This window comes from Cryptomeria japonica, chromosome 1, assembly GCF_030272615.1.
Source record: "Cryptomeria japonica chromosome 1, Sugi_1.0, whole genome shotgun sequence".
NCBI lineage: Eukaryota > Viridiplantae > Streptophyta > Pinopsida > Cupressales > Cupressaceae > Cryptomeria > Cryptomeria japonica.
In genome coordinates this window covers 275,008,891-275,030,610 of record NC_081405.1, presented here as the reverse complement: position 1 = coordinate 275,030,610, position 21,720 = coordinate 275,008,891, and positions in this window count along the sequence as shown.

Below are 21,720 nucleotides of genomic sequence, written 5' to 3'. Positions count from 1 at the left end.
TGATCGCTATTAAATTCCATTTTCATTTTCTGATGTTGCATGCAAGGTTTGGATGTCGTAGTCGGAAATTACACGCTGAATGGCATTTAGGAGTTGTGATACAGAAACCCGGCGGAGAGAACCTGAGGCAAGTGCAGAAGAAGTTTGACTATGTCTCTCATGGATGGTATTGTGGCTGAACACCTGGCTCTCATTGCTCATGCCTACCAAGTTGATCATGTGATCTCCAGGTTAGTTTTTTACTTTATAAGATAGCCTATGCTTGGAGACATCAATCTCACAATGGCTAACATGGGCCTAAAAATCGTTGCGTTCTTAGCAATTGTTCTGCTACGTTTTACTTGTGAGCACAATATCTTTGTTGGGTCTCATTAGTTTTTCTCTCTTTTATTTTAAGGTGAATTTCATTTATTGGTCTTTTATTTGCAGGTGAAGGAAATGAAAAGAAAGAAAAACCATTGTTTGTGTTTGGAGACTCGTATGCAGATACAAGGAACCATGATCCCAACTACAACGCAAAATGATAACGAACCTTGGAGAAGACCATATGGATTCAACTAGCCTGGTTATCCTGGGATGGGTGGGAGAGGTAGTGTTGATTAAGCCATTGATCTGGCACCAGCATATCCCGTCTAGAACCACCTAACAAGTATCAGATTCATCTCCATACCCGGCAGCTCTCGGCCCAGCTCGATCGACATACGTAAAGGCCAATTGTTGATCCCATAGCCCGTATAGGCCCATATCGCCATGAGCAGCACCAGTAGCATCATAAGCAGTTGGCTCAGTCCCCATAGTAACACCAATAGATCCGGTCGTCTGGCAATCCGGCCGGACACCAGAGAGAGGCATCGATTGCGGAGGCCCCTTAAAATTCTATGGGCAGCTTTTGTGTACAGTAGCATAGTCGTTGATCCGGTTCCAGCCACGGAGCAAGCACCACTAGCATCAGTACTAGTGGTGGAGCCTAAGCATGGGCATGACCAGGAGCAAAGGCATGAGCAGTTGTAGCGGGGTGTCGTCGAAGCACTAATAATGAATGAGGGATCTAGTCGGTCCAGTAGATTTGAGCGATTGACTAAGCTGATGAGCTTGACCCGGCTCAAGTCGATCAAGTTGTTGATCTAATCGCCCATTCAGTTGATCCAGCAGTTCAGGGAGGTGCCATAATATAGATAGGGGCATTCGTATTGCCCGGGTCGGGCCAAGAGATGGAATTACCAAGAACCAGCCACATCTCGGCTTGAGGCTGATTCCAGGAGGGAATAAGTGGGGTGGGTGGGCCGCAGTCGAATCAACGACTATGCTACTGTGCAGAAAAGTGTATTCCTCATTTCATGTTTTTGTAGATTTGATATAAAATTACATCATAAACACAAAGTCATAGGTTAAATTGCATATTTTATCTTTGAAACATGCACAAGCTTAGGTCATGGTTGGCAAGATGTGTTGTTTTTTTCACATTTGATGCTATACAAAATGGATGATTTATATAATAGAATGTTCCTCTTTAGGTAATTGAGACATTTACACATGATATTATTTGGTATAATTCTTGTATGCTTATCACATGTTTATATAATAGAATGTTCCTCAAGTTAGGTAATAGAGGCATTTACACATGAGATTGTTAGGTAATTATCCTTGCATGCTTATCACATGTTAGTACACGTGATATTGTTTGGTATAATCCATGGCAAAATCATGAAGTATACATTGTTTAAATTAGGGAAAATAAAATGCAATAAAGTTCTAGATTTAGGGTTGAAGGAGTCATTTTAATTTATCTTAAATATTTTTTATTGGTGGTAGTGGAATGAAGTGGGTATATATAAGATTCATGTATTTCACCCCTTATCCCCATCTCTCTTCCCCTTCCCTACTAATTCTTATTCTCTTTACCATCAACATCACCAACTTTCCATCACACCCTCTCTACCCCTCTCTAGGTTTCTCCCACTTTCTCTCTCCACCTCTCTACATATCCATACATATCTCATTACCAACCTCACTATATCCTCCTCCATCTATCTCAACCCTCTCTCTCTCCCCCTCTAGGTATATTATATCTTTATATAACCCATCTCTAGTTCACTCCCTCCCTTTTCACTTCTCTCCCTACCTTCTTACCTCTCTCTCTCTCTCTCTCTCTCTCTCTCTCTCTCTCTCTCTCTCTCTCTCTCTTCATTAAATTCTCTATCATTTCCTTCTCTTTCTCCCTCACCTATCTACCTCTCTAGGTATCTCACTCCATGTATACCTCTCCCTCTGGCCCTCCTTAGCCCTCTCTTTCTCTTTGCTCTCTATCCCTCATCTACTCTCTCATTCTCCTAATTCATCAGCTCTCCTCTTCTACCCCCCTTTATCTATCTCACCCCTCTCTTCTAATCTAGCTATCTAACCTCTCTCTTTCCCTCTAGGTATCTTTGTAAGGGGAAACACATGTGTTAGAATAGATGAAATGGAGAGAGAGTATGAGAGAGTAGGGGAGGAAGATATATATGAGGGTAAGGAATGGGGAGATAGAGATGGAGGGAGAGACATAGGAAGGGGAGAGAGAGGTGAAAAAGAATAGAGAGAGGTGATAGATAGGAAAGAGAGAGCAAGATGGAGAGATAGAGAGAAGTATCAATACCACCATGCTACCCTCAAACCTATTTACCCTAAACAATGTTCCATCAATCTTGTATACCTATATGGGAGAGAGAGGGGAGACATGCATACAGGGGCATAGATAGAGGTGCCTAATGAGACATATATGGAGTGGTATAGAGGTGGAGAGAGGAGGGAGAAACCTAGAAATACAAGAGAGGGAGAGAGAGAGGCTAAGAGGAAGAGGTGATGACCTAGACAATGGAGAGAGGAGAGAGAGAGAGTATGAGAGAGTAAGGGAGGAAGATATATATGAGGGTAAGGAAGGGGGAGACAGAGAGGGAGGGGGAGACCATGGTTCATGGAGAGGGAGGTGAGAGAGCAGAGAGAGAGAGAGAGAGAGAGAGAGAGAGGGAGGAATCAATACGACCACTACCCTCAACCCTATGCTACCTAAACTATGTACCATCAATCTTGTACCTTATACTGTAAATCTTATATCCTACAACCTATTATCTAAATACTATATCAAGGAGGGAGAGGTGACGACCTAGAGAGGGGAGGGAGAGAGAAGAGGAGAGAGGGAAGATTAAAGAGAAAGAGATATCTAAGAAGAGAGGGAGAGGTGGGTAGGGAGTGACTGAGAGACCTAGAGAGGGAAGAGGTAGATAGGTGAATGAGAGAGAGAAGAAAATAAGAGAGAAAAATAGGTATGGAGAGAGATGTTGGGAGGGATAGGTAGTGATCAAGAGAACAAAGAGAGAGTGGAGAGAAACAATAGGAGGAGAAGAGAGATGGAGGGGGGAAGAAAGGATATTTATGGAGATAAGGAGGGAAGGTGAGAGAGAGAGGGAGAGAGTATAGGAGAGACCTAGAGAGGGGAGAGAGAGAAGAAATATAGAGAATAAAGGGAGAGTAAACCATTAATAAAGAGAATAAAGGGAGAGTAAACTTAGAAAATAAACTTTGTCGAGATCTGTTATTTTTGACTTGCCTTCATGTTATGCATGCATTCTTGTTTTTTATGTTGAGTTCATCATAGCTCAGATACTAATTTTGAGACTAGATCCTATATGACCACTACAAAGAGGAAGATGGAGAGATCGAGAGAGGAATCAATATGACCACTACCCTCAACCCTATGTTCCCTAAACTATGTACCATCAATCTTGTACCTTATAATGACGACCACACTTGTAACAAGGATATGGCCCAAATATGCTTAAAATGATCCAAGAGAAGGCATACTAAAGTAGGGACCCAAATAGAGTGTGAACCTTGTAAAGGATTACAGTTTACAACACTATAGAATGATAGTAACATAACATAAAAGTCTAATTAAACACTCAAATCAAGAATTCTAATGATAGTAACTTAGGGATTAGCTAAGAAAGAAAACACAAACAAGAGGAGGATAATGAGGACCCAAGTCAAACTTTGTTACCACAAAACTAATGCCTTATATCAAAATAATTATAAAATTTAGATCTCACAATCTAATTGACTCATCAAGGACCAAGGAAAACTAGAACATTTAAATATAAGATAACATTTGACAATAAATTTGAGTAGAAATAACTTGGGATTCATCATTCTTTTTGGAAATATGGGGTGTGTATGCAAGGAATTCCATGTTTCCAAATAGCTTTTTAAGTTATTAGTGAGGAAAATGAATAACATAATCCCACATTATTAGGATAGTATATTATCTTTCCATTTAGGTTTAGATGTTTGTTTTGAGTAGTATATGGCAAGCTTGAAAAGTGAATAGAATAACCCCTTAGGAGAGAGAGAGAGAGAGGAAATAATGGGAGAGAGAGACCTAAGAGAGAGGGAGAGAGGAGTGAGAGTGAGAGAGTGAGAGTGAGAGAGTGAGAGAGTGAGAAAGAGAGGTAATGAGAAAGGGAGAGAGTGAGGGGAGGAGAGAGGGAGAGAATAGGAGAGAGGTACACTTGAGAGAAGAGGAGAGTGAGATAGAGAGATGATGAGAGGGAGAGACTTCAGAGATAAAGAATGGAAGAGAGAGAGAGAGAGAGAGAGAGAGAGAGAGAGACTTACGTGAAAAAGAGAAAGGGAGGGGGGGAGGTAGGGAGAGAGTGGGAAAGAGATACACTTGACAGAGGAGGAGAGTGAGATAGAGAGATAGAGGAAGAGAGGGAGAGAGACTTAAGAGAGAAAGAATGGGAGAGAGAGGGAAAGAGAAAGAGAGAGAGAGAAGATCCATGGAACATTGTCTATGCACATAGCATGTTGATGGAAGATTTGACTAACATAGTGTATTAGTTGCTTTCGCTGATTCGCGAACTACGTGGCTGCCATTTCCTTTTGCTTTGCAAAACAACAAATTTGATTAACATAGCATGTTAGTCGCTTTCACTGATTCGCATGTGGCATGGCCGCCATTTTCTTTTGGACCGTGAAACAACAAATTAGACTAACATGGCGTGTTAGTCACTTTCACTGATTCATGGACTGCGTGGCTGCCATTTCCTTTTGTCCCGTGAAATGATGAATTCGACTAACATGGCGTGTTAGTCACTTTCGCTGATTCATGGATTGCATGGCTGCCATTTCCTTTTGCCCTATGAAACAGTGAATTCGACTAACATAACGTGTTAGTAGCTTTCGTTGATTCGCAGGCTGCGTGGCCGCCATTTACTTTTGCCCTATGAAACGATGAATTTGACTAACATGGCGTGTTAGTTGCTTTTGCTGATTCGCGGACTGCATGGCCACCATTTCCTTTTGCCCCACGAAATAGCGAATTCGACAAACATGGCGTGTTAGTCGCTTTCCTTGATTCACAGACTATGTGGCCACTATTTCCTTTTGCCCCGCGAAACAACGAATTCAACTAACATAGCATGTTAGGCAATTTCACTGATTCGCAGACTACGTGGTCGCCATTTCCTTTTGGACCACGAAACAATGAATTCGACTAACATATCGTGTTAGTCACTTTCGCTGATTTGCGGACTGCGTGACCGCCATTTCCTTTTGTCCCGTGAAACAGCGAATTAGACTAACATAGCATGTTAGTAGCTTTCGCTGATTCGCAGACTAACACGCTATGTTAGTCAATCCATACTATCGTTTTGGAGCCAGATAACATCCCTAACTTTCTTTTTGATCGGCGTAACTTTCACCGATTTCTTCATCGGGCGTCCGTATAGCGTATTTTCCTTGCTTCCGATAGTTATAGTCTCTCGGATAGATCCGCTCTCTATGGAATTCTTCCCATCTGGCATCGAAACAACTCTAAAAATGTTTCTCCAATAGCATAAGCTATCCCGATGACTCTTCTTGCACCTTACTCTCCTTATCAGGATGTTTCAGTCTTATAGGCATAGGTTTCCCCGATGTAGTCACTTCGTTTATGCCACGCAGCCCGCAAAAGTGACTAACATGCTATGTTAGTCAAATTCGCTATTTCATAGGGAAAAAGGAAATGGCGGCAATGCAGTCCGTGAATCAGTGAAAGCAACTAGCACGCGATGTTAGTCGAATTCGCAGGTTTCACGAGGCAAAAGGAAATGGCGGCCACATAGCCCATGAATCAATGAAAGATACTAACTTGCTAAGTTAGTCGAATTCGTTCTTTTATGGGGCAAAAGGAAATGGTGGCCAAACAGTCCGTGAATCAGAGAAAGCGACTAACATGCTATGTTAGTCTAATTCATTGTTTCGTGGGGCAAAAGGAAATGGTGGCCTCTATCTCTCTATCTCACTCTCCTCCTCTGTCAAGCGTATCTCTTTCCCACTCTCTCCCTACCTCCCCCCCTCCCTTTCTCTTTTTCACTTAAGTCTCTCTCTCTCTCCCTCTCTCTCTCCCATTCTTTATCTCTAAAGTCTCTCCCTCTCATCCTCTCTATCTCACTCTCCCCTTCTCTCAAGTGTATATCTCTCTTATTCTCTTCCTCTCTCCCTTTCTCATTACCTCTCTTTCTCACTCTCTCCATCTCTCCCTCTCTTCGCACCAATTAAGGTGACCTCCAATGGTCAAATTGAGACACCAAGATCCAAAATCACCAAGAAGGGGAAGTGCACTGACATATTTAAATATGTCTTTTTTAAGGAAGGCAAGGATGCCCTAGGCACCCCTATAGAGAAAAGGGTGCCTTGAGTGCACCTATTCATCAGCAATAGGGCAAATAAATGAGAAATGAAGAGCAAACAACTTAACGTTAGGGTTTAGATTACCGTACAGAAAATTTTTCTGGGGTCCTAAGGGGTCATAGGACAACATAAGACACATAATGACACCATATGGTGTCCTAAGGGGTCATAGGACACCATATGACCCTTAGGACATAATATGACCCCAAACGACATCTAATCATATTCTATCTCGAACCCTAACCCTCAATTACCTATAATCCTAATTTAATGTTAACCCTAATGTAATTGAATCATAACCCTAATTTTAATGTTGATTGAACTCTAATACTAACCCCGACTATAGTTAAACACTTACCATAATCAAATGCTAGCCTTGATAGTATCCCTAATCTAAATTAAATTGAATCCTAACCCTAATTGAACCTTTGGGTTAACATAACCATAACCCTAATTAAACCTTAACTCTAACCTTAAAATCAACCTTTATTGAAGGAGCCTAATCCAAACATCATGCTTCATACTTAAACTCTGACTACATTTGAATCCTAACCCTTACTCGAAGGGTAGTAAAACACTAATTAATTGAACCCTAACCATAAATGAAAAATTATATGTATAACCTTATTGAATACTAATTCTAATCTTAACATTGATTCTAACTGATCATCCACCCTAACCCCGCACATTAACCTAGAATAGTAACCTTAATCATAACCTAACCTTAACTAACCTCAACATAGCCTTATCTCTAGCCCTAATATAACCCTAATTGAACCCTAACCATAACTCAACCCTAAACTTATCCCTAATCTTAACCCTAACACTAATCATGATGTAAACATAACCCTAAACACAATCATAACAATAACAATATCCCTAATCCTAATCCTAACCCTAACCTAATAGTAACCTTGAACCCTAGCCATAGAAACAATCCTTTGTCCTAACCATAAAGATTAACCCTAACCCTAGCAATAATCCTTTGTCCAAAACCAAAAGCCTAACCCTAACCATAGCCCTAGCCATAACCCAAAACCTATCCCTATCCCTAATCCTAAACCTATATCTTAACTCTAAACTAATATCTTAGCCCTAAACCCTAACCCTAACCCTAACAATAAAGTAAACCTAAGCCAACCATATACCTAAGCATAATCCTTAGCCTCAACCCTAGATGTTAACCCTAACCCTAACTACTATATTAAATCCCATCCTTAACCAGCCTCAACCCTAGATGTTAACCCTAACCCTAACTACTATATTAAATCCCATCCTTAACCATTATGAAAATGCTAAATGTAACCCTAACCCCAACCATGATGTAAATGGTAACCATAACCCTAACTACTATATAAATTATAAGCCTAAAATTAACTCTTACCCATACCCTAAACGTGAGTGTAACCCAAACACTAAACATAAACCTGATCCTAACCATGATGTAAACCCTAACCATAATCCTAATCCTTGACCCTAAACATAATCCATAAACCATAACCATAACCCTAAACCCTAACCCTCATCATAATCCTAACAATAACCCAAACCAACCAAAACCTAACTTTAACTCTCAAATTATTGCTAAATATGACATAAACCCTAACCCTAATCAAAACCATATTTCTAACTATGATCCTACCATGATCCTAACCTTGACCTCAACCCTATCCATGATGTAAATCCTAACCCTGCCCCTTTATTTAAATCCTAACCATAACTTATCCCTAACCCTAACCTTAATCCTAACCATAATCATAACCCTAACCCTTAACCCTATCCCTATCCCTAACCCTAAACTTGACCCTAAACTTCATCTTACTATAATTGAAACCTAACTATAACCTAACCTTAAATTCCACTCTAATCCTAGAATTAAACCCTATTAAACTATATTTCTAAACTTAACCCTAACCCTAACCCTAATTGAAATGTAATTTTAATTAAACTCTAATCCTTGACTAATATTAACCCTAATCTAACCAAAACCCTAACTATAAATTTAACCCCAACCATAACCCTAACCATAATCCTAAACCTAAAGCAAAAGCGAACCTTGATTCTAACCCTACCCATTATCTTAACCCTAACCCTAGCCCTAATAATGATGTAAACCTTAACCCTAGCCATAATACTAACCTTAACCCTAACACAAAACCCTAACTCTACATTAAATAATTATAAATCAAGTTGTAATCCTAACCCAACCCCAGTTATAATCATAACCCTAACCCTAATTATAATTATGGTTACCCTAACCCTAAATTTGATATAAACTCTAAACATAATTAAAACACTAACAATAAACCCTAACCCTAACCATAAAATTAACCCTAACATGGAAACATAACCATAACCATAACCATAATTGGAATCCTTAACTCTAACTCTAACCATAATCTAAAAGCTAAACAAAACCTTAACCTTCATCCCAGCCCTAACCATTATCATCATCACCTTGACCTTGAAACCTAACCTTCATCACAACCCTAACCCTAACCCTAACCGTAACAATGATGTAAACCATATCCTTGACCATAATAGTAACCTTAACCCTAACCCTAACCATAAACTTAACCCTAACACTAAGCCTAACCCTAATCCTAACATTAATCCTAAATCCTAACCCTAAACATAATTATAAACCTACACCAAACCCTAGCCTCGATGTGAACCCTAACCACAACCCTAACAATTATGTAATCCTTAACTCTAACCACAATACTAACCTTAACCCTAACCCCTATCTGTAACCATAATAGTGAGCATTAAATAATGTTTTAAACTATCATTAAATAAAAGTCTAATAAATATCTTACAATTTTGTATATGCTTTAATCTTGTAACACAAATATTTATTAAAAATAGTCTAAATGGATATATACAATTTCATATATCTCCACATAATAATATAATAATATAATAATATAATAATATAATAATATAATAATATAATAATATAATAATATAATAATATAATAATACTATAATATAATTCAATTCAAGAAAAAGATACTATATAATTATATATTGCATTTATTCTATGTTTTTCATGTTGCGTCGCCCAACTGCTACTAGCTTATATACCTTAAATTTTAATTTAATTTTATATTTAAGGTATATAAGCTAGTTAATTATTAGGCATGCACAAATGATACTCTTTTAGGCTTTCTGTCAAACATTTCAAATGCACTGTTTATGCTTCTAGATTTTGCGTTTTCTGCATCAGAGCACTCTGTTGAACAATTTTACTCATTTTGCGTACATGTTCACTTGGGCAATCACAACTACAACATCTAATAAATTCTTGCGATGGATGTCGAGACTCTGTTCTAAAGCTTTGATTTAGGCACAAGCTAGGAGGACACTAGGAAAGGTTGCGGATTCTCTTTGGCTAAACGTTACTAAATTCTTTCCAACAAACGTATTTTGTGTATTTCCTGCGACGATAACATTCCATGTGATCACATTTCTTTGATTCATCGAGTAAAACAGTTCAGATGCCTTGTCTATGCTATGCTTCCCCTTCCAGTATGCTTTGATGGATGTCCATATCTAACATTTTGGTAGAGGGCGGAAGTGCACTGGCAGATGGCAAGTGATCGGTGTTAGGCCCAATATGGAAAGCTAATGTACTAAGAGGGGAGGGGTGAATCAGTACTTCAAATCCTTTTATCAACAATATCTTTACTGTTATGCATAAACCAAAAACTGTTGTAACATAACATAAAGCTAAAACAAATAAGTAACAATCATACATGATTCACTCCATAACACATATATTTTGGTTACGCAGAAACTCTTGGTTAGAGAGAAAAACTGCGGTGGGGATGACACCCACAACTACACTACTACAATAATAAAGAGTTCTCGGTAAGAGCTACATATTTAGCTATTTCTGATAGCTTACCCTGTTAGGAGTAACAAGATCTATTAGATCTACCTTGCTAAAGGATTTTACAACACTTTATATAAATGTTGCACCTGGTTAGATGCTTTACAATTTATAGACTTGATTAGAGTCTTTTACCCTGTTAAAGGTTTCTCTTACAACTTCAAAATATTACAATAAGACTTTACAAATATCTGCAACTTTACATCTGAAATGTTGTAGCAGATTCTATGTGCTCAAAATAAGATTACCTTGCCTATAGCATACCTCGGTAACTCATAAAGTAACTCGGTAAACCCTTCTGTTTACTCTGTTCTTTGACTGTTCTCTAAAAAACCTTCTCGGTGACCTCTGTGTCTCTATAATAGTCATAATACTCTGTGATTTCTCATGTATCACATAAGTCTTGCTTCATACACATATGCACACACATTTCTCTCATTCACATATATCTCTAACCCTAAATTCATGTTGTATAAATAGATTTCTTATGTCGGTGATCTGATTCATTGCTTCGATCTTACAAACATGATTTCTTGAATGAATAACCATGCAAAATATTTCATTGGTTAGATGACCTCAAAATTATACAAAATCTATATGTGCAATTTCCAATGCGATAACGGTTCTATGTGCCTCGATCTTGTAGCACATTTTCATATGTGTGTCCAAGTTCAATGAATCTGGTAACATGTTTCACTCGGTGTATATCAACTCGGTGTATTATCTTTACTGCTCAGTAGACATGAAATAACTCTCGGTAGACAGCTCGGTGTATACTGGGCTTTGTGACTGTTTTCCTTCTGTAACTGACTAGACTGTTCATACCGACTAAATATTTCGGTAGTAGTAACCAACTAGAGTATATAGAATGACTTTGGATATAAAACTAATGGCAATTTGATAAGTAGTAACAATCTCCCCCTTTGACATTAGTTGAGATGTTTGACAAAACTACTTTCAAAGTCATTACTCAAAAATCTGTATACTTTACAAAATTTGACTAAACATACAGTATATACATTAGTCAATGAAATAGTATAATCAAATATACTCCCCTTATCAATATGTTGTACAAAACTTTGATTATGTGTGCTCGGTGATCAATACTCTGTAATCATTGTTCTTTCCTCTGTTCACTGCTCGGTTCACTGCTCTTGGATACTCTCCTTATTCTACTCATTCTGCTCGATATACTCCCCCTGTGTACTTTGATGCTATATATACTCTAATGATATACTCCCCCTTTTTGACAAACATCAAAATTTAGTTACCATTTGGAGGTGGCAAATAATCAAAAATGGATTTGTACTTTGTCTTGGCTTCGGTGAGAGCGATAGAGAGTGCATCCTTTACACTATCCATTAAAGAATTATGTACATTAATATCAGCCAATAATGAAATTAAGCCATCTAAAGTGCTTCCCTCTTGTGTAGTAGAGAGGTAAGTGGCTCAGTTGAGCTGTTCTTGAATGGATGAAAGATGAGGAAGGAATAATGTTTGAAGTGTCGTTATGTCCATCCTGATCTTGTGTTCTTCATTCCTCAGTTCCAATTGTTGAGCCATGAGCTGTTATAGCTTAGTATAAAAATTTTGAACTGAATTGGGCTCGGGGGTCAACTTATTTCAGAGATCGGTGATCTCTTTCTCAATTGCTTCTGTTTTATTCTTAATGTCCTTAATGAATAAAGAAAATGTGCAGAGTTTTTGAAATAAGGAAAGAATGTGCTTGAGTTGAGGGGACAACTCAGCAATAAATTTGACAAGTTTTACCTTGCCAACAACAAAAGAGTTATGTACTTCCTCTATCATTTTAGCAGTTAGCTCCTTGTCTTTTAGTTTGCTCAAGTATTTGGATGCATCTATTCCAGATGTCTCAATCTAATTTAGGAGTTCATCCAATTAAATATGGATGGCTGCATCGGTTGATACTGTAGCTAAAGGTAGCATATCTGATAGTAAGTTCTTTACCTTCTGAAGTACTTTATTCTTCTTTTGTATGGCTAGTTGCTTCTCCTATTCAGCCTTTTCTTTGCACAGTTCACCGAATTCAATGAGTGCTTGCCCTTTCAATTTGGAGATGAATACATTGGGCAACACTATCAGTTTCGATAAATCTATTTTGAAACTATGTTTTTTCAACTTCTTTTCTTTACCTTTCACTGGGTGAACCACTACAATAGCTTGAGAGGCTTGAGGACTCTCAGTAGGTTGCTCGGTAGAGACAACACTTTGGTCAGTTTCTTTAGCCTTGGTAGTGTCCTTTGGTGTCTTGGTGCTTGGTGTCTCAGCTGTAACATTTTTCATGCTAGAAGGTGCTTGAGAGGTTTGTTCTTGTGAAGTACCTTCTGCTGTAGACTTTTGACCTTCGGTGCCTTCATCTGTATCTTGAGGAGCTTCGGTTGTAGCAGGTTGATTGATCGGTGGGTAAGGCTAAACTTGTTCCAAAACAGATTCACTGGAGACAAGTTTTGCATAAGCATTGCCTTCTATCATTTCTTGTTCAGGTGCCTCTGCATCCATGATATCTTCATCTATTTGAATGGTGTCAGCAGGGTCTTGCTCGGTGACATCAGGCTCTTGGTTGGTGACATCGACTATTTCCACTGTAGATTGTTCACCAGCATTCTTTCTTTGAAAGATGTCCTGCCATTGCTCTTTTGTTTCCTTCTCCGCTTCTATATATAGGCCATTCATCAATTTCAAGGCCTTTTGTTTTACTATAAATTGTGTTTGGTTGTTTGTCAGATGTTCTTTCATTTCATCAACCAACATATCAGGAAAGAGATGCACCAAACTTCTTTCTCTAATTTGTTTCTCCGAGTCTAGGGCATATATGTGCATATAATTCCTTAGGAATAGAATTACATACTTCTAATGGGACCACTCGGAATTTTAGAAGTGTGCAAATGATAGCTTCTTCATTTTGCCTCTTTTCATCAGCAGATCTAGATTCATATTTGACAAATCTGAATCCACCAAATCCACCATATTCCTTCAGATTATTACAAAAAATTTCTACACTATGTACATCTACCTTCTTGCTTTTCACAATTTGAAATTTACTTGCATCTTCAGATTCGGTATCACTCGACTCTTTTGGCAAAATGAGTCTCCGAGTAGATTTCTTGTAAGTTCTAGTTACCTTCGGAACGACAACAGTTTTTTGTTTCTTACTTGGTGATGCAGCAGATGCCCTTGTGTTAGGTCTCTTTGTTGGTGGAGTCAGTAGGGCCATTGAAGTGTCCTATTTCTTTCTCTTCAACACTTTTCCCTTAGGCAATTCGGTGCTAAGTGTTATGGCTGCTTCTTGGGCTTCTGTCTCCTCTTCAGTGATGGCTAGAATGCCTTTGATAGGTGTGGAGGAAGACTCTTCTCCGAATTTCTTAGTTAATGCCTTAATCATCTTTGATGCCTTCCTTGTAGCTTTGGGTACTACAATGCTCATCTTTACTTTTTCTTTCACCTCTTCATAGGTTCCATACCTTAGCTCGGTAGTATGCCTTGGTAGTGTTAGAAATGCTTCGATTTTCTATTGTGTGATATCAAAATCAATCTCGTAACCCATAGGTGGCAAAGATTGAGTCCTCAGTTCCACAACATTCACATAACAGTAATCGGTGTCGACTTCAAAACATATTTCATCTTTGTATTTTTCTACTAGCTGGGGTGGAATCTGGTACCTGTTATGCACTTTCTCTTGGAACTTGCTAAAGTAATCATCCATTATATCATTAAAGTTATCACCTAACTTCTTGATGAAGTCATTGATCTGATGGGTGATTGGTCAGTGTAGTTCCCAAACAACTTTACTGACTGTTGGAAAAAAACTTCTCAAAGTAGAAAAACATACATACAAGTAGTGATCCAAATTTTAGAGTATTTGTCGAGTTGTTCTTCTTCGGCTTCCTGATTGTGTTCAAATTTTCAAACAAGTTCTTCAACAATACTTCACACAAGTCAATTTTCATGCCTTTCTTAACAATTTTGTATGCTAAGTCCACTGCTACACAAGGTACACTGTTTTCCCTTGCTGATTGGAAGAAACAGTAACCAATTACTCTAATGGCAAATTTGAGTTAAGGATCAATGTCATTGTTCAACTTTAGACCTCTACAATTAGATTCTACTCTAGTCAAACTGATCAATTCCTTCTATGATATCATTTTTTGTGCTCGGGCATGATCATAGATAGGATAACCAGTGATCAGATGAATGATTTCTTTAGTGATCTTAACGGTTTCTCTTGTAGCCACATGAAATCATCATGCACTCAGCTTAGTACAAACTTGACCACTGGGGTTTGAACACATGTGGATAGGTTAGGGCTTCAGTCAATCCCTTGATTTTGATGTGCTCATACTTGCTATCCATTTTACCATCTGTGCACAATTCATCATATGCATCTTTGATCTCAACATGACTGAGTTCTTCAACACGGCATTTGGTGAAGAATCCCACATCCTCGACTAACAAGACTCGATCTAGGAAGAGTGAAAAGGTAGTTTTGTCATCTGGTTCAGATGCAATTTTGGGAGTCAAAGAGTATTTTAGTGAGGGCCTCTCTACATTCTTGACTACAATGGGGTCTTGGATCTTAGGTGCCATTTTGATTTCAGATAAAAATTGACACAGGAACCTTAGGGTTTGAGAACTTAACAAACGGTAGACGCTTCACACTCAGTAGATAATAACTTAATGAGTTTGGTAAACCAGCTTAGCAATGCGATGAGATTTGATGTAAATACCTTAGATTTTTCTTTGAAGATGGTTTGATCGCCTTGATTCGCTTTGCTCTGCTTCTCAAAAACTTGGTGAATGAAAATGACCTCGAAGAATGCTTTAAGTACATAATAAACCTTATCGGGCTCCATGCAAGTTAGGTCAAAGACATTAAATGCACTTAGTTCTACTTAACTTTCTTTCCCTTTTTGTGCTTTAACCGAGTAACCAAATTTCCTTCATATACCGACTTGACAGGCTCCTGAATTCATTGACTTGACAGATTTCCTGTAAAGTACTCCAAAAGACTTTGATAGAATTTCAAACTTACTACTACATCTTACTATGCAGATTTTGAATTCAGTACATACTAAAATAGGAACTGTTTAAGATTTAACCTTGTGAGAATGCAGTCCCTTCATACCTTTACCGATTAATTTGGAGTGGGAGCACCTAACTCAGTAGGTAAGGTGCTTTCTTTATTTGACACACTTTCCTTCTTTCTCTAAATCATCTTTAATTTCTCTTTTATTTCCTTAGTGTCTTCTCTAGGTTGATCTGTGCAATCTCCAGCCAAGTGTCCAACTTTGTGACAATGAAAACATGCCATACCAGGATTTCTCCATGATCTTTGGTTGTTCATTCCAAACCTTATAAAGCAGTTGGCACTTATATGTCCATATCTTCCACAACATTCATACCATATCCTTGTATTGTAATCCCATGGTACTACAGAATATTGTCGGTAAGGATCTGTGTGAGTTTGATAACCTCTAGTATTTGTTCGGTGTGTAGACCACATGTGGTTCTTTTGCTTAAACCAACACTTCTCGGTACTATGTCCATATCTATTGCAGTTTTTACAAAACCCTTTGAATTTTGCCTTCTGATAATTGTTAACAGACTTTGTCCTACATTGATTAGATGTGTGACCATATTTATTGCAATTGTAACAATAACCATTGGTATTAGTGGCATTCGATTGCTTACCTTTTCTGATTTGACACATGTTGGCAGTATGACCTCGATTTCCACAGTAGTTGCAAATAGGCTTCTTTCTTTTGATGTTCTTCTTGATTCCAGCTTGCTTTGATGATTCTCCTCTCTCGGTAGTGCAGATTCCCTTCTTGGTAGAGTCTTTTCCTTTGTAACCGAGTCCTCCTTCTTTGTAGGGTTGTCTTGTATTTAGTTGCTCATCCAACATCTTTGATGCTTCATAACTCTTCTTCAGTGTTTCCTTGGATTTCTTCTCTGTTTCAAGTTCATTGCTCAACCTTGATACTTCAAGTTTCAATGCTTGATTCTCATCATCTTTCAGATTTGCTTCATGATGTGCATAACCTAATTGATCTGACAGATTTTGTTGAATCCCAGTCAACCTTATGATTCCATCATCCTTATCAGATACTAAAGCTTCAAGTTGTTGTTTCTCTCTTTCTAGATCTCTTACTTTGTCCTCAGTTGTCCTCAATGCATCAAGATTTTCAGTCATCTGTGTGCTGAAATGTTCATGTTCTCTTTTCATTGCTTTTAGTTGATCAGCTAGTGCTTTGTTCTTTTCTTTCAATTGTCCAATCATTTCTTTAGTCTCTTCAGACATACTGTTCTCAGATGATGTCTCAATTTGTTCCACTAACTCTTAAGAGCCCTGCAAATCATCAGATAATCTTCTTCTCACTTTCAAATATTTTTGCATTTGCCTTTGCACGTCTGCAATCACTTGATTAGCATGATCCAATTCTTCTTGCAGATACACAATCCTCCGAGATTGTTTGTAGCCTTCCATTGATAAGATCTTTCTCTTTAGGCAGTTAAACCCTTTTCCAAGATTCAAGCTCTGATACCAATTGTTAGGCCCAATATGGAAAGCTAATGTATTAAGAGGGGAGGGGTGAAACAGTACTTCAAATTCTTTTATCAACAATATCTTTACTATTATGCATAAACCAAAAACTGCTGTAACATAACATAAAGCTAAAACAAATAAGTAACAATCATACATGATTCACGCCATAACACATATATTTTGGTTACACAGAAACTCTTGGTTAGAGAGAAAAACTATGGTGGGGATGGCACCCGCAACTTCACTACTACAACAATAAAGAGTGCTCGGTTAGAGCTACATATTTAGCTATTTCTGATAGCTTACCCTATTAGGAGTAACAAGATCTATTAGATCTACCTTGCTAAAGGATTTTACAACACTTTGGTTAGAGGCTTTACAATTTATAGACTTGATTAGAGTCTTTTACCCTGTTAAAGGTTTCTCTTACAACTTCAAAATATTACAATAAGACTTTACAAATATCTGCAACTTTACATCTGAAATGCTGTAGCAGATTCTATGTGCTCAAAATAAGATTACCTTGCCTATAGCATACCTCGGTAACTCATAAAGTAACTCGGTAAACCCTTTTGTTTACTCTGTTCTTTGACTGTTCTCTAAAACCCTTCTCGGAGACCTTTGTGTCTCTGTAATAGTCATAATACTCTATGATTTCTCATGTATCACATAAGTCTTGCTTCATACACATATGCACACACATTTCTCTCATTCACATATATCTCTAACCCTAAATTCATGTTGTATAAATAGATTTCTTATGTCGGTGATCTGATTCATTGCTTCGATCTTACAAACATGATTTCTCGAATGAATAACCATGCAAAATATTTCATTGGTTAGACGACCTCAAAATTATACAAAATCTATATGTGCAATTTCCAATGCAATAACGGTTCTATGTGCCTCAATCTTGTAACACATTTTCATGTGTGTCCAGGTTCAATGAATCTGGTAACACGTTTCACTCGGTGTATATCAACTCGTTGTATTATCTTTACTACTCGGTAGACAGCTCGGTGTATACTGGGCTTTGTGACTATTTTCCTTTTGTAAATGACTAGACTGTTCATACTGACTAAATATTTCGGTAGTAGTAACCGACTAGAGTATATAGAATGAATTTGGATATAAAACTAATGGCAATTTGATAAGTAGTAACAATTGGTTCGAGTGGGAATTTCTTTGAATTGCAACGTTAATGGCATAACTATCTGGACGGGAACGACGACATCTGCTAACAAGAGCGGCAATTTCAGTGGGACCCACACCACCAGCAGTATTGTCCTTTCCCGCCTTTCGGGTCCTAACCAAGCCCCTACCCGATGTTGTCTATGGTCTACGGTCAACACTTTCCAACGTCCGTCACCTCCATGCTATCCTAGCAAATGGGCATGGGAGCGATGTATGCACATAAGGCTCCAGATACATGTCATTCATACGGCAATGCCGTTTTGGAGCAAGAATAGCTGCATCCGTTCAAACACACCTTTAAAATATTTTGTACGGTTAAATAATTGGTTTAATTTTTTTAAATTTTTTATAAAAAGAAATCGAATTATATAGATGTCATATTCTATTCTTATATAAAGAATTATAACAATTTAAGTAATATAAAATGTCACTTTCAATTATAGAGTCACATAAAGGTCTATTATTTATTTTTAAATGGAGATATGTTTAAATATATATTTTAATACTAGAGGATTTGAATAAAAATAAAAATTAATGTATGATAGAGAGATGTTTAAGCATATATGTTAATATTTTTTTACTACAATAAAAATGAAAAATAAATGTATGTTTAAAAATTAGAAAGAAAGAGAGAGAGGGAGAGAGAGATTGATTTGGTTGTATCAAAAGGTAGATATTTGAAATTTGACAATAAATTTAGATGCAAAAAATTGTGACAAATATGTTTCATAAAATTTAAGATTGTGTAAAGAATTTATCTCTTCCCCTCCTTTCCATTGTTGATACTCATCTACATAATGCTCCCCTTTGCATATGTAACATCCTCCTCGTGGAGCCATAGGCATATCCCTTTTTTACTCATAACCTGATGAGTGTAAGTTAGATGTGTGACAAAGGGTACAAGTTTTCATTTGACTCTACTGGTTGTTAGATAAGAAAGCAGAGTATCGGTCAGGTGGTAGAAGAAGGAAAGATAACAGAGGGTAATGTCTATAATCTGAAGGAATGCTATCAGTACCAATGCATGATGGGATAGGTTGATGAAATCTGGTTGTAGCATCGGATATTAGGCCATATGAATTTTGATAATATAGTTTAGATAAGAAAGAACATATGTGTAAGAAACATACCTCAGATCATAAAACTGGCTAGCACATTCTGTGATGAATGTGTTAGAGGTAAGCAAGCAAAGGTCGGCTTTAAAACAAAGAAATATAACACCTCAAGATCTTTGGAGTTGATACATAGAGACTTATGTGGACCAACAAGGAAAAGAGCATTGGTGAAAGAAAGGTATTTCATGATGTTCATAAATGATTACTCAAGAATGAATTGGTTAACATTTGTGCCTGATAAGTCACAAGCATTTGAGAGATTCAAGATTTTCAGGAAGATGGTAGAAAATGAAAGTGGATATTGAGTAAAATGCTTAAGATCAGACCGGTGTGGAGAATTTTCTTCTAATGAGTTTGTTAACTACTATGAGAAACATGGAATCCGAATACAATATTCAGCTGCAAGGACAGCTCAGCAAAATGGAGTGGTAGAGAGGAAAAATAAGATAGTGAAAGAGATGCCTATGACTATGTTGAATGAGGCTAACATACCGGATATGTAATGGAAGGAAGTAATTCATATGTACTGCAGTCTACACATTAGATTGAGTACACTTAAGAGTGAACAAAAGAATGACTCCTTATGAGTTATGGTATGAAATAAAACCATCACTCAAGCACTTCAGAGTGTTTGGAAGTAAGTGTATCGTCAAGAGAGATGCTAATGGATTAGGAAGTTTTGATTCCCGAAGTAATGAAGGAATCTTCTTGGGATAATCAGCTAACAGTAAAGCCTACAAATTCTACAACAAGAGATTGAGAAGGGTGGTTGAGAATGTAAATGTGAGAATAGATGAAGACTCACATAGAGGAAAATCAAAACCGACACCTTACATTGATGATTCAAATGTTGAATATGAAGAACAATCTAACAATGGACCAGTAGAAAATGCACCAAACAAGATCCCCAACCGGTATGTGCAGAAGAATTATCTATAAGAACATATCATAGGAGATAGGAATGAAGGTGTGCAAACCAGAAGGAGACTACCCAGGAAAGATGAGCAGGTAAATTTTTGTCTCATGACTGAAGTAGAGCCCGAAACTTTTGATGATGATAGAAAAACTGAGAAGTGGGTAGATGCCATGGATGAAGAATTGAGACAAATTGAGAAAAATCAGATTTGGGAACTTGTCCCTAGACCAACAAACAAGAATGTCATAGGTACCAAATGGATCTACTAAAACAAAATGAATGAAGAAGGTAAGATAGTGTGGCATAAAGTAAGGCTAGTTTGCAAAGGGTATGCTCAAGTGGAAGCTATTGATTTTGAAGAAACCTTTGCACTGGTTGCCATGTTAGAGGCAATAAGAATGCTTTTAGCCTTCTTATCGTATAAGGGATATAAAGTATATCAAATGGATTTAAAATCTACTTTTCTCAACAGTAATCTTGAAGAAGAGGTGTATATGGAATAGTCGAAAGGGTACCTATTGCATGAAGATGAGAGTTTTGTATGTCGGTTAAAGAAAACCTTGTATAATTTTAAGCACGCTGCTAGAGCATGGTATTCCTAGTGAGACAAATACTTGAAGAAAAAAGGATTCTGGAAAGGGAATGCAAACAACAACTTGTATATGAAGGTAAATGGAGATCATATTGTATATGGTGAAAATGGATAAAACAATATTGAAAGACTAAATGAATTCAACCACAAAACCCTAGCCTAACAACAACAAAGATCCACCATAACATATGAAGATTACCTAAGACAATGCAAATCAAATGAAATCACAAAGATTATACCATCACATGTCCAATAGGGTTTGGATCTCCATTCTTCCTATCTCCATTGATCTTGCTTGATATATTTGCTCTCAGATTTTATATGTGCACAAGAGCTCAACAAAGAATGGAAATGTGGTTGCAAGTAGGCTTGATTGCATATGCAAGTTCGAAAGCGTAGTCGGGGCTGAATGCATAGTGAGTTAGGGTTTGATAATGAAGGAAGCATCTCCTTATATAAAATACACTATAAGAAGTGGAGGGATAAGATTGAGAGGTGTAAAAGAGGTCGGCTATGATTAGAGGGTAGGTAAAGAAAATAATAAAATAATGAAAGGGGTAGGTAGTGTATGAATTAAGAGATGAATGACATGTGTCATGGGTAGAAAAGGCTAATGAATTAATTAAATAAATAAAGATTTATTTAATTAATAGAAGAAGTGGGATCAATTAAATAAATAAGATATTTATTGAATTTAGGAAAAGGATAATTTAAATAAATAAATGTATTTATTTA